General features: G+C 40.9%; 1 protein-coding gene across 4 annotated transcripts in view; it reads left to right on the forward strand.

Moving 5' to 3' along the window:
- Positions 1 to 15,349, forward strand: part of Hipk2 (homeodomain interacting protein kinase 2) — a 178,599-nt gene that overhangs the window by 39,737 nt on the left and 123,513 nt on the right. The window lies entirely within an intron of this gene.

Raw genomic sequence — 15,349 nt, forward strand, 5'->3', positions numbered from 1 at the left:
CAAGAACAGATACTCCTTTGCAGGAACTCAGGCCTGTGATCAGTAGTGTCCAGCCCCTGTGGCCCGTTTGAAAGGCAGCTTCTCATTTTAGCCACCAGGAAGTGATTTGCCTCTAAGTTTCCAGGAAGCATTTTTAAATTCTGTACCTTCTGCTTATTCAGAAAAACTTTTAGGTGGTAATTGTGTGTATACTCGAAGTCACTAACACTTGTGATGTCCAGTGCCCTCTTATTATTTATACCTTAATCTTGCGGAAGCATCCTCACATTAAAATAAGGAAGAAAGAGATTAAACTACTTAGAAGTTGTAAAGTCATCCTTACAAATGTGTGCTCTGGTTTTGATGGGTAAGCATCTTGTGCATCAAGACATAACCACACTCAGCCACAGCGGTAACATTAAGGAAAACTGTCGTGCTGCTGAGACGGGTTCTGATATGAACAGCCGCAGATCGATCGCTCACATGCATTCTCCACTGGGCCACTGAGGTCTTTGCTTCCTTCCTTCTACCCTCCTTCAGTCCCCAGGCCAAACAGCTTCTCCTCCCTGGATCAGGGCTGCTTACATAGCAAGGAAAAGAAGACAAATTCTCACCTTGGTTTCAAAGTTCTGGCCCAGAAGCAATACCTCTCTCACACACGGTTTTTGTTTTTTGGGTTTTGTTTTGTTTTGGTTTTGTTTTGGTTTGTTTGTTTGTTTTTTGTTTTAAACTGGCTTAAGGTCTCATTTGTGGCCAGACCTAACTTTTGTATTGTGGGACTTGAGGCTCTTGAGTTCTATCAGGAACTTTGAGTGAAAGGCTCAAGAAAAGATACTAAGATTGAGGAAAAACAAGCAATAAGCAAACAGACAAACCTAAACATTTATAATTAATTTTCTAAGACTTTAAAATTTTCTATTTTTATGCATTTTAGTAACGTGGGACATGAAAATTTATAAAATTAAGTGTTTCACTTTCATACTTGTCCCAGTACAAATCTCTTTCCATTTCATTTTTTTTTCTGCCCTGCTGTTCATTCTTAAAAACTTGCATGATGTGTCCCTCACCTGTGCCAGGCATGTTGCTGAGGATTGTGAGTGCTAGTTCTTAGTGCAACCTGTCCTCGTGTATTAGATAGCCATGGCGAGCTGGCCAGCCTCACACTCGTCATTTTTCACTATTCACCTTCTTAGGTGTTCTTCTTAGGGTTCACTGTGTGCCAGAGTTATAAACACAGAAAACACATGCACTTGTTTAATTCACACATGCCCTTGTGAGGTACTGTTATTATCCCCACTTTCTAGATGAAGGGATTGAGGCACAGAGAGGTTAAGTATCCTGCTGGATACATAGGGGTAGAACTGCTTCTGACATAGCTGTTAGAGACACAAAAATGATCTAAAACAAATCCTTGGAGCTCAAAGCACAGTGAAACTGGAACGGGCTGATATTACAAGGCCATCCATCGCATCTACCACAACAATGCACATGAACACCATCTGACATCTCAGCCATGACCTGAGAGGAAGGTCCCAATGGCAAGGACCCTTGTGAGAACAAGCACTTCTGCCAGCAGTAGGCGAGATGGCTTAGAATTATGGAGCTGTTAAGTAATAACATCAGGGGACATGGTCAATGACAGTGACTCACAGTATAATGTCCTTGTAAAAGAGCACAAAACCCACTTTTAAAGTCCACGTGAGTGAGCATGGACTGCTGGATGTATGGCCAAGGGACCCCAGCTGATTTCTGTATCCGCACATGTGTACACACACACACACATTTCCAAAGTGCATGGCAGTGTTTATTATTCTGAGGGTACTCCTGATTCAAGAATTCTTATTTTCTCTTTGCTTTGTTTTGTTTTTCAAGACAGGGTTTCTCTGTGTAGCCCTGGCTGTCCTGGAACTCACTCTGTAGACCAGGCTGTCCTTGAGTACTGGGATTAAAGGCATAGGCCACCACTACCTCTCTCTGTCTCTGTCTCTGTCTCTGTCTCTGTCTCTCTCTTTCTCTCTCTCTCTCTTTCTTCTCTTCTTCCCTAACTCTTTCTCTGCCTCCTCTCCCTATTTCTCTTGCCTGTCCTTTCAGTCACAGTAGGTGACACTTCCTCTGCTTCCCTAAAGTGACCTGTAACTGAATTTAGTCAGAACAGTTGAAAGCAGGTGAGGGGAGTGGCAAAGTTCTCCTGAGAATAAAAAACAGAAGATAGAGCTGCTGTAGCAAATAGGGTTACCACATAGAGCGGCAAGAGTAGCAAATTGTCATCCCCTCAGATAGAAGATAAAATGAGCCCTGCCTTGACAGACTTCTCATTTCCTACCATCAGCCTCACTGTGCCTAGGCAACGCCCTTCACAAAGTTCTCTGAGCAGCTGGCTATAGCAGCATCTGAGAATCAGAGGAACACATAAAGGTGAAGACAAGAAGTAGCAAGTGGGTGTGGCAGTGACAGCAGATCCTGTGTTCTGGTCCCCTTTACCACAGCAAGAAGCTGAGGTTAGAAAAGGTGAAGTATTATTGTTCTTGTCTGTGCTCTTAGTATCCCCAGTGATGACAAAGTGAAGTTTCATGCGGCTTCATGTTGTTCTCAACTCAGACCTCAGTCATAATCCATGAATGTATTTGCATCAAGAATTAGTTGTTCAGCATCCTGGCTGGAATGGGAACACTGATGTTGGAGGGCAGCTGTGGATGCTTCTGTAGCTTCTCTGCCTAGAGGTGACAAATACAGGCTGTGAGGCCATGAGGACAAGTTGCCGTTTGGCCTAAGTGACAGCTAAGAATACTTGGTTAGTTTGAGTGCAGACATGTTTTCTTCAGTGAAATACATCCTGAATTGTATTACAGAGTAGTATATTTGTTTTTTATTTTTTGAGCTACTGTAACAAAATAACACAAACCAGGTGGCTGAGAACCACAGAAATGTAAGCTTCTGCAGTTCTGGAGCAGCAGATGGGAAATAAAGGTGCCACCATGTAGAACCCATTTCTTCTCTTTCTAGGGTCTTGTAAGCCCTGTAGTCTTTGATGTATCTTACATTGCGGCTGTATTAAGTTTCTGACTCTCTCATTATGTGGATTTTTCTTCTCTTATAAAGGCACCAGTCAGGTTGGACTAGGACTCACTCTAATGACCTCATCTTAATTTGATTACACCTGTAAAGATCCTGTTTCCAAATAAGGCCACATTCATAGACAGCTGCTGGGGGGAGGGAATTCAATACACCCTTTTGATGAACAGATACTAATAGAAAAAAATTTTACCATAATGGAAGATACCAACACAGGAATGCGTAGACTGTGTTTCCAGCTCAGCTTCTGAGTGTATCAGATTTTTTGGATAAGCTTGGGAAAAAAAAATCAACAACTCAGTAGTGGACTGAACATGAAATAAGCAAACATTTGGGAATATCTAATTTTCTTTGCACTATCTCACTTTATAATTTATAGACGTTTCTAAGGAATAGCATAATTCATGTGAGGCTGATTGACCTGACCAGCCAACTCCTCAGTGACTGCTGTAAGTCTGGGTCGCTGAGGTGGTCACTATGGCCTGAGAGCTGCTGGCACACAGAGGACAAGACACCTGCCAGTGTCAGGGAGGGAACTTCCCAGAAGATATGAAGCTAGCCCATGGTATGTGTGACCATTCTGATATAGAACATTCTGGGGCCACAGCCTTCTGTAGTCTGGGAGGTGTTACTTACATGGATTTCAACCGTAGCTACTGTTGTTTTTACAGTTGGTGGATGTTTGCTGCTTTTTGTTTAATTGGTAGTGTATCTTTTTGAGAACCTTGCTTAGAAACAAAACACAAATCTGGGAAAAACTGCTAGGCTTTGGACAAAACGAACAATTTAGGTGAGAATTCAGAGGCTTATTACCATTAACACCAAACTGAGCGTGAGGAGGGACCCTCCCAGCCCCACGCTACACACAGCTGTAAGATCGTCACAGCTGTCCATTAGAGGTCCTTCACGGAGGCTTCAGACTTGTGCCACACATTCAGGTTTAGAACCCTAAATCTCCTGTTGATGTCTGTAACCTGCTACTTGCTGTTGTCCTTGATACTCAAGTAACTGCAGTGGTTTCTTCACATGCACAGAGATAGCTCTGTATGGTCTCCTCCAGACACACAATGACAAACTCTGCAGAGCTCAGTTTGGTGTAACCACTTTGCTTTTATCTGTTTCCATATGTGTGACTGAAATACACTTGCAGGTTATTTAAGGCAGGATTCAGGGAAGGCATAAAATGAAGCATCTTACCTTAAAGGATAAAAAGAAAAGGGTGTATTTTTATTTTATTTTATTTTATTTTATTTTATTTTAAATGTCCTGTCATCCCGACAACATTACATTTTAGTAAAGTGCTTTTGGCCTTCTTAAACTTATAGTTACTATATGAATTTTGTGCCCCCAAGTTCATATATAGAATTCCTGACCCTTAGGACCTCAGAATATGACCTTGTTTAGAGAGAGAGCTTTACAGAGATTATTGACTTACTGGTTCCCTTTGTCAAAAACCAGCCCTTCTTGGTGTTCAGAAGTAGCTTCCTTAGGGTAGACCATAAACCAGTATGACAAGTGTCCTTATCAAAGGGGGAATCTGACCACACATATATACAGGGAGGACAGGAGGCACAAGGAGAAGATAGCTATGTAAAAGCCAACTGGGGAGGTCCCTTCTCCAGGAGGGACCAACTCTGCCCGTACCTTGATTATGGTCCTCTGGCCTGTAGAACTGTGAGATATGCTATTTTGTCATCAGCCAGCCACCGGCCGAAGTGCTTTGTTAAGGAGCTGTACCAGATGAATATGCCTATGTTAGCAGCCCCCGGCTTTCTGTTAGTTGGCCAGGCTTGGTGTGCTGTGCCTATAATTCTAGGAAACTGAGAAAAGGGAACTTCGAGTGTTAGATTATCCTGGGCCACACAGTGAGACCGTGTCTCAAGCAGCACATGCCATTATTCTTGTATTTTGTTTGTTTTCAAGTAAGTATCCATCATTGCAACTCTAGTTTTAAAGGGGGTTTTGTGGTTGTTTTGCACAAACTTGTTTTCCTTTTCTTGTTGCTGAATATTTATTATAGAGACTGGGAAACATGTGCTTCTTATCAGTAGTCATCCAGATTGGTTGTACTGCTGGGAATGTATCGTTACTATTTTCAGTGTTCTTACACGTGGTAGGAAAGTGCTGTCTCTCTGCTACCTTCCCGGGCCTTGCCAAGTTGAGAGTACTCAGACTGTTTGTGAACACCAACATGTAGAGATTACCAGTCTAGACTGCAGGTGCTCATCCACTGCATAGAAGTGCCGGCTTGGCATGGCATTGGTTTTATGCAAGGTTAATATAGGGCTTCATAAAAAGTCACTAAAGAGAGGTTTGGAGTTATGGGTAAGGTTAACAACTTTCAGAAAGAGAAGAGAATAGAGTCTGAACACTAAGAAGGGCTGATTTTTGACAAATAGTGAACCAGTAAGTTGGTAAATATCTGAGGAATTTTTCAAATAGCAGAGGAAAATGTTTTCTGAATTAAATACAACTTATGGTAAAATTTAGAGAGTCATAGCCTATGGCAGATAATGCAAAAAGCTTTGAAAGTTCTTAACAGAATTACATTTCTTGGAAAAGCAGGGGGCATACATGGTGTGTCTGTTTCTCTTCCCTGGAGGGTACTCCTCCTTTCTCCTCCAACTTCTGGGAGAAAGGAGGGCTGTTGACACATTCTCAGCCAGGCCCAGTCGCTCCTCTGTTTCCATTCTCCTGGACCAATCTCCTAACTGTGTTTTTTCACTTCACTCTTGGCTTTCCCCATGACTCATGAGTCCTCCTCATACTATTTGACATCTTGTCTGTACCCTCCAAGGATTACTGTATATGGCGTCTGTTAGACTTTCAGGATTGCTTCTCCTGGGAAACAGCATTACTCACAAAAATTCCATTTTTATCAACATTTCAGCATCTGCAGCCACAATGGCCATTCTTCCACTTGACTTTTTCCTTGATATGTGTAGCATAGCCTCTTCATTGTCACTGACACCTAGCAGGAGCCTTTTTAGGCTCTCACAATCAGCAGTGACTCTCAAGAGTCTTGGCACAGGAGCCTTTCTTTGTAGTGTCTATTCTTTGGATATCTGTCTACATTCTGTCTTTCAATATTTTGGACCTATCCCATTGTCTTTAGTTTATTGGTTAATCCTATGCAGGCTTAGCTCATCCTATTGGTTTCCATTCTCTTTTCTAAATAGTTGATCTTCATTCAAGAGTCAACCTGGGACTGGAGAGGACTTAGTTGGTAAAGTGCCTGTTGTATAACACGAGGACCTGAGTTTTCTAGTACTCACATAAAGCTGAGTACATGCATGTAATCCTAGCCCTGGGAAAGTGGAGACAGGAGGCTCCCTAAAGCTTCCTGGCCAGCCGGTTTAGTTGAATTGGGTGTGTTCTGGATCTTGTTTCCAAAAATAAATAAAGTGGAGAGCAATTGAGGAAGATACCTTACACCAACCTCTGGGCTACACACACACACACAGAGAGAGAGAGAGAGAGAGAGAGAGAGAGAGAGAGAGAGAGAGAGAGAGAGAGAGAAAATTTGCACAGAGATACCAGATGCTGCCTGTTAAATACCAGCAGCTCCTGATGCTGAATCAAACAAGTTCTTGTTTCCATGTTTTAGTAGGAGTTAATGCCTAGACACTTGAGCATAGATATCCAGTGATTGTTATTTAACTTGTTGGAAACTCATTCTGTCCTCTTCTTCCCAAGAAAACAGTTTGACAGCATGTTCCATCCTCCATGTTACCACCTGCAGATTCACTTCTTTCCATCCCTCACACTCGAGTCCTTTTCATCCTTCACCCTGTGCTCGGAAACCTATCAGTATCTTACTGCTTTTTCATATCTTTTCCCTTTCTTTCTGTTTTCTCAGACAGTTCCTTGGTTCAGATCCTCCTTCCCCCACCTCTGGGCTATTGTGACAACCTTCCTGTTCGCTGTGAAACCTCTCCAGGTCACTTAGTCTAAGACTTCTTACTCAAGACCAGTGTTCTAGCCACTGTTGCATTGTACATTAAAAAAGAGATAATTGCTTCTTAAAAGAGACATTTATTTTTTTTAAATAATTTTAAAACATTTCTCAAATGTCATCCTGACCAGAGGAGACACAAATGATAAACACCATGGTCATTGTTGTGGGTATCCATTATGGTTGATGTAGTCAGCTCTGTCCTGTAGTGTAGATCTGTTTTCTCTTCTTTTTGGTTTTCATCTGTCCATGTTGCTACTCTGCCTGGCTTCATGTTCAATTCTTCTAATTCAAGAACCAAACAAATAAAGCAGAAGCTTGAGTAATGATATGAATTGGAGATCTAGGCAGACCTCAGTTCCAAATTCAACCCTGCTAGTAGCAAAGTGACTTTGGGTGACTTATGTCATCTCCCTAAGCACATTTACCCCTTTGTTCAGTAGGAGAAATGCACCATACCTCACAGTCCTGAGGAGTAAGCACCTGGAGTCCAGAAAAGAGCAGGGGTGACCATGAAAGTCTCAGAAACATGATTAATTCCATGTGTGATAACAGAGTGAGAGCCAAGGAATGGGTCAGGGGCGAGCTGGCTTCTCATAGCAGCCTTGCATGTTTAGAAGTATTTCTAGAGTATTAGAGCCACCAGAACTGTAAGGAGGCAGTTGGTATGCACTGTCCAGTGGAGGTTGATTATTGCCTTGGCATTTGTTAATATATTACTTATATGCAAATGTGCTTCAGATGTTTTCAAGCAATGCAGAAGCTTTCTGAGGACTGAGACTGTTGCGTTCTACCCTTCTAGTAAGATCTGGAACACCAGCCTCACCTTTTGAAAGGTCATCCATCTCTTGAATCACAGCTCACATCCTGTCAAATCTTGCCTGACTAACCTGAGTGATTCCTTCTCTCAACTGTGCTGTTTACTTTGGCCATTGTCCTTTTAAATTGGCATAGGATTTAATGATGCTATGAGATTTTTAAGCTCCTTTAGGTCAATGGTGATGTCTTTTTGTTTTATTTTGTTTTGTTTTTTTGACATGGGATCTTACTTTGTACTGGCTTCCAATTCTTAAAGATATGCCTATCTTTGCCTCCTTAGATTAAAGGCATGTGCTACCATGCCCAGCTAATGGTAATGCCATAGATGTTTCTGTATTTTCCTTCTACCTCATGCCAGTCTTATATATAGAAGACCTGTAATACAGATCTGATGATTGATTTAGTTTATTTTCAAATGTTCAGTGCTGCTACATTTGTATTGCTGCTGTCATTATCAGCAAGGATTCTGAAGAACTTTTGGTTGATTTTATACTGCTCTGGTGGAATTATATCATGTTTTTAACATTATAGAACTAGTGTATAAACACTCTCTGATTGAAAATGATATAAAAGCCCCAAAAGATATTTAGTACACACTGTTTTGAAAATCTGTCACTTAGAAACAGGTAACCTGAAATTGTCTCACACTTTTTAAAAATACAAACTTGACATACAGAATAATTATTACAGTTATGAATATTTTATAGTATATCAATAAAGAATTTTTTCTAATACTCTTCAATCCCCTGAGACATTAAATAATCACAAGTTTATTAAGGGCTATACAAATTTACCCTTCTCTAGGTGTTTAGGGAGGAATGGGAGGTTTTGAGACAGAGTTTCTCTGTGTAACCCTGGCTATCTTCTGTACACCAGGCTAGCCTCAAACTCAGAGATTTATATACCTCTGCCTCTCAAGTGCTGAGATTAAAGGCATACTCCACCATGCTCAGCCATAGACATATAGTTCTAACATTGATTTATTTTAACTTATTTTATATCTTATGTGCAAAATATTACAGGGTATTCTGTTAGGTATGGAAATGAACTCTTTGAGTTATGTATTATAGGGAAACAAAATAATATTATAACTTCCATCAGATACCCATCATTCAGGGAGCATATGCCTAGAAGGTTCTAGGAAATGAGGAGGTTGGTACCTCTTATGGGGATTTGGACTCTATTCTTTTTAACTATATAACTGGATTTTGAGGGGCAATCTATTTCATATCTGCCAAGTCTAAATTAAACCTTAAATACTGATAAAAATGATGCCTATTTTTACTTATAATTCCTTCTCTTGAGCTTTGCTGAATTGAGTTTAATGAAAAAAATTAATCATATATATCACTTATCCCCATAATTTCGCCAGAGTCTGATCTTCCAGTAGATAATTTGGGGTGGTGAAATGGAAAGGAAATGTACTCACATGTGAAGCAACTTTTTAGTTCATCCAATTGTGAAATAAAAAGTTACGAAGAAACTAAGCAAATATGTTAGGAAAAATACACTAAATAACCCAATCTTTTAACAAATGTCGTTTTTAAAAATAGTAAGTTAAAAACTCAAGATCATGAAGACTTTTAGCTTCTTAGGTGAATGTAACAATGAACACTTGTAATCCTAATACTGAGCTGAAGGCTCAGTATTGCTGTATAGTTCAGGCTACTTGAAGCTAGCCTGAACTATACAGCAAGACCCCGATTCAAAGAGGCAGAAAAAGTTGTCTATAACTCTGAAAGAATTTCTTATTGAACCTTGAAGACTAAGGAAGACAGCAAGCTACACAGAGTTACCCAGGTTTGAGCTTCAAATCAGGGTCTTATTTTGCCCCTATTCCAGGAACCCACACCATGGACTCACCACATGGCATTCAACTCATTCGTGTGTGAGGAGATTGTGTAGGGCATGTGTTAATGGGATGAGCATACCACAATAATCAGGCTGTCTCAAGCAAGGATGCTCACTCACCCTCCTAAAGAAACCCCTCCCAGAGACATGTATGTACTGGGTGCTTGGTAATTTACAATCTGAAGAATGGTTTATGATTTTATACAGGGGCTGGAATCAAGTATGATCGAGTTTTGTGGGCATACATGGCATTCATATAAAGACTACAAGGCAAATGCTTTGAAAATAATATTTTGAAACACAGGTTTATTATACATAAGTTTTAATGTGAAATGGACATTTCAGAGGAGCCTAAAGGGCAGTTAATCATCATTGTTTAAACAAGCAGATTATCAAAAGGCACTTGAAACCTTTGGGTTTGTTTGGTACATGAGACAGTCCGTCTTTTTTGTAGTGATAAGGAATGACTTAAAGTGTTCACAGCAATTCCGTGTGATTGTTTTTAATCAGGTTTATAGGCACTACTTTTTATTTGTCATGAAGTGAGGAATTTATTACATATAGTTGAGATGTAAGTTAGCTAAATTTCTATTGAGTTTGTAAGTAAATCTCTTTTATGGGTAGTTTGTCCATAAGCCCAGTAACATGGAAAGATGTGTTCAGTGCTCATGCCTTTGGCCTGCTCAAGAGCCAGTGGCATGGTAGACACTTTGTAGACACTTCATCGTTTATCTCAGCAATCATTAGATATACAACCATTATGTAGGGTTTTTATCTTGAGAGGCCACCAAGGCTTTTATAGAAAGGTCTGGACGGGCTATGCCTCTAAGGAGCAGGTGTAATTATTGCAGATTTATTGTGTTATTCCCTGGGTCCTCCATTCTGCCCTTCAGGGAGTTAAAACCTATCCTCGCTAAAAGAAGTCCGAGCCAAGTCGTCTTCTGAGAGCCCAAGAGGAGATACAGAGATCAAAACTTGTATAGGATCAAACTAAAGATGTCTAGTCAGCCCCTGCCATTTCTGAGGGGGAGTTATTACTATTATTATTTTCTGTGTATAGAAGGTCAGTAGTCCTTGAAGAGTACAGGGGTCAGGCCATAAAGAAATGAGAGGAAACATTTAGCTTTTCTTTTAGAGTAGAAAACATACAGGTCTCCCCACCCTCTTCTCTGTCCCTTGCCTTAGCGATCTGAACAAATGGAGTGGCAAAGGTTGTGAGCTTGACTCAGAGAAAGCTAAACTAATCAGGAAGGTTTGTTCCAGAAAATACTTCCAAAGAAAAATGTACAAACATAAGTTTGATTGTGGACATGAGGTTATTTTAAAATGAAGCTACAAAGCTATCAGTGTTTTATTCCTTATAAAAATTTTAGGGATTAAAAAATCACCATTCGTGACTTTCTTTAGCTATATTTTGTTTGAACATTCCCCTTCCCACAGGAAAATGGACTGTGCCATAGAACAAAGGTAAAAAGGTTATTGGAAACATTAGGTCTAGTTCTTGGAATAGTGGCCGTTGACCTCAGCAGTGACCACAGCAGCCCCAGCCAGAATCTGAGGCAGCTGCTGGCCACAGTGATGGCTATAGAGAGGTTCCAGCCGTGTAGGTCTCCTTGCTGATCCTGGGCATCTGTCACCCAAGTCAGCCAGTGATTATTTCCACAGTTTTGTGACCCTTGGCTATCATCCCAATAACAAATAAGTCATAAGCTACCCTCTTCCCCTTTGTAAAATTCCACTCTGCAGTGTGGCCTCTCTACCAAGAACTTCTGAAACAGTGAGGACAGGGACCAATGCCTCCAAAGCTTTGTGTGTAATCAGCTTATTTCTTCTTTCCTCCTACTCTCCCTTCTCCTTTAGTGACTTGAGTGAGAGGCAGGAAATAGTCAAGGGACAGAAGCTGAAGCAGATGTTAATTTTGCTTAGTCTCTTCTGGGGATAGGTAGCTTAAAGCCAAGGACTGCTCTTTTCTGTATTACTTCAAGGGTATCAGACCTTTTGACATTGTAACAAAATATCGTTTGCAAATGTGTTGGACCACATTCATAAGTGTACGGGACTACATTCATAAGTGTACGGGAACACATGAGGCCAGCAGGCCACAGGTTGAACTTGTCTGGCTTATAGCATGTGTAACTATATGAATATTTAAGTGATATTAATAAATAGAGAGTAACCACTTTCTGTGATGTGGTATTAGGAAGATATTGACATAAAAGTAGATGAAAAGTATGATTGCATAACTAACCAAAATAATCATGTCAAGCAATAATCATGTCAGACATACACAGGCATATTAGTCATAGTACCCAGGTCAAGATTGGAGTCAGCTTTCAAACCAGAAGGGAAGTCTCTGTTGACCCATGGGGTCACAGTAAAGGCAGATTCAGAGTAGTGCTTAGGGTTAGACCAGACCTGCCTCCAGGAAGTCAGAGCACACACTGCTCGAGCACAGGCAGAGCATGACTGTCCAGCCAGCACAGGAGCTGAACAGCCTCTGCTTTGGTATTGTTTTTTTAATTCTAGAGTATTTGTTTGTTTTGAGTCAGGGTCTTAATGTGTGGTCCAGTTCTTAAATCTTCTGTCTTAGCCTTCCAATTACTGGAAGTTTGCTCGTGTACACCATATCTGGCCTTCTCCCTTGCTTTTTAAAAAGTCTTTATTTGGGTTAGAGATTTGTCTCTAATTTCTAGTCAAGTCTGCTTCTTTAGACGTGAGTGACTAGTGACAAAGCAGTTACAGATTTTCTTCTATTAGCAGTGGTCATCATGTACTGTAAGCTTGGCCTGTGGTGGGAAGACACAAAGAAGTATGAGGCAAAACAAAGGGCTGAGGTACAATTGTAGTCCTTGCTGCCAGAATGTGGTCTAGTTGTGGAAACATGGCTTAAACATGTAAATAGTATAAAAGAGAAACAACTTGCCAAGTGTGGAGGCACATAGTTGTGATCCTAGTACTGGGAAGATGGAGGCAGGAAGATCAGAAAATCAAAGTCATCCTTGCCTACATAGTGAGTTTGAGGCCAACCTGAAATACATGAGACCTTGTCTCAAAAGCTCAGGCTTGGGGCTCAAAACTGCATGGTCTTTAGATGAGTTGAGAGAAGCAATGACTTCATGGCAGAAGGCAAAAAGTACAGGGGAGTGAGTGAAGCAAGTGCAGGAGGCATTCTATTCTAGGAAGAGGGGTGGGACCAGTCTAGAATTGAGACTTCTGGAAAATCCATGGCTGAAGGGAAGCTAGATGACGGAATGGGGATCAAGACATGTGTCGACTCTTCAGCTTTATCTTCTGGGCACCAAGGAGCCACCAGAAGCTTTTGGACAGAGGAACAATGCTCAGAGGTTTGTGTAGTAAGACAAATCTGCTGGCTGGATACAGGCACATTAGAGATCATTCCAGTGGCCAGGTTCCTATATTTACTTTAGGGTTACTTTTGAAAAGTAATAAGGATTTCAGCTATGGGAGTGGCAAAAAGAACAGAAATTAAAGAGTTGGAAATGAAACATTTTACCTTATATAGTTATTTAAATACTTTTAATTTAAAAAAAAGATTTTAAAGGAAGGAAAAAATCAATCAAGACTGAGTATCTTTTGCTTGTTGAGGTCGTGAAGACTTATCAAGGTAAGTCCAGTTTGGGAACCAAGCAACTGGATACTTTATTAACAGAATGGAAATGTTAGAATGGAGCATTAGATGGCTATGTTTTAGGGGAAAGACAAGTAGTTTAGCTTTTGAAGATCATTTTTGATGTAGTAGGAGACAGAAATAATGTTATTGGAACATTCAAGTGGGAACTTGGCTCATGACAAGCATGTGGGAGTTCCCTGCATAGAGATGACTGCTTAAACTGAATGAATGATGCTTTCCAGAGGAAACAGAAACAGAACACCAGCATTTTAGAGGAAGAAGAGGAGCTGCCTGTGCCATTGGGAGAAGGAAAGCAGTTACAGATTCACATTAGAGCAGATAAGAACATCAAGAAGGACGTGCTGGTCAGCAGTATCAGATGTTACAGAGAGGTTAAGGAGAATAGGGGGTGAAAGAGCCATTGGATTAGGCAATTAGGAAGTTATTTACCTTAAGAACACAGGTCTATGATATTTGAATATGTTGGAGAACGATTAAGAGTGAGCATTGAAGAGAAGGAAGGAGTTAAGAGGGGGCTCCAACTGTTACTCTTCCCATCTTGTAAGTTGGAAGCTTGTGCATGCACACACACTTGAAGGCAGAGGGAGAGGTGGGTCAGTGATGCATTTGTATAACCTTGTTCAGTAACAGCTAAAGACTTTGGCCCAATAAACAATCAATAGTTTCAAGGGAAAAAAAGTGTCAGGAACAGGATTGTATAGAAAAATGGGAGATTGGATTAGGGATTAGCAGAATGTGAGACTAACTTCGGGATTCTGGGCAAGATAGGCGGGGATCCACTGAAGAGAGGGAGGACTGGGGAACAAATGATGGCATTAAAAAGGGAGGTGTTATGTAACCACTCTAGACAATGCTGGGGACCAGAGAGCAGCTGCTAGATGCTTAAGTAGCAGTAAAGCTTGGCGGTCTCTTCACCTTCTAAGTGCTACTGTAAGAAATGGCGATGGAACTGGGGAGGTGGCTCATTCAATATGACATAAGCATGAGGACCCGAGCTCCATCCTTAGCATTCACTACAAAGCCAGGTGTCTGTAACCCAAACACTGGGGAAGTGGAAACAGGAAGATCTGGGGTTTGCTAGTCAATCAGTCTTGCTGAATTGGTGAGCCACAGGTTCAGCAGAGAGACCTTTTCTCTGAAACTATGGCAACTGAAACCTGTTATCAACCTCTGGCCTCTGTACGATTAGTGCATGCACACCCAGAGATGTCTATACATGAACACACACACACACACACACACACACACACACACACACACACACGAAATGGTTATCAGAGGCAGCTTAGAAGGTAATTGGTATTTGTTTCTTCTTGTACCTTTAAGGCATTTTCCTTTCTTGTCGCTGCAGTGCTTTTTTCCTTAGTCTATATACCACATTTTAAAAGTTTCCAGTATCACCATAATTATAAGTTGTACAGCTACTCCATAAAGGTCGTAAGTACTTTTTAAATTATTTGAGTTGCAGATACAAAGCCATAGTTCTCTCTCTCAGCCTCCATTATGCGTGTGTGGTACAGACTCTAGGTTGACATCGGGCCTCCTTTAATTACCTTCCATCTTATTTGTTTTCAAGATGAGGTCTCTCAGTGAATCTAGAGCTTGCCAATTAGGCTAGACTGACTGACCAATAAACCCCAAGAATCCACCCATCTCTGCCTCCTCAGTGTTGGGTGCACAAAGCCATGTCCAATTCATGTCCCCATCTGCATATGTGGCTGCTGGAAATCATGTTTAATCTCTTATGCTTGCATGGTGAACAGTTTACTCAACAAAGCTATCTCCTCAGCACCTAAAATCTCAGGATTTTTAAGAGAAATTTATTACTGCTTATATTGATAAAGCAAGTGAGCAAGGAGCCCACGAATAATGTTACTGGGCCCTTTCTGAAAGGGGACACAAACACCAAATCATCCATCAACTCAGCCTTATATAATTCAAGATGACAAAGATACCAGATGGTATGTAGTATGTCCTATTCAGAACACAGAAGATCATGAGAGGCCCCTGTGATAGGGCCT

This window comes from Arvicanthis niloticus, chromosome 15, assembly GCF_011762505.2.
Source record: "Arvicanthis niloticus isolate mArvNil1 chromosome 15, mArvNil1.pat.X, whole genome shotgun sequence".
Classification (NCBI taxonomy): domain Eukaryota; kingdom Metazoa; phylum Chordata; class Mammalia; order Rodentia; family Muridae; genus Arvicanthis; species Arvicanthis niloticus.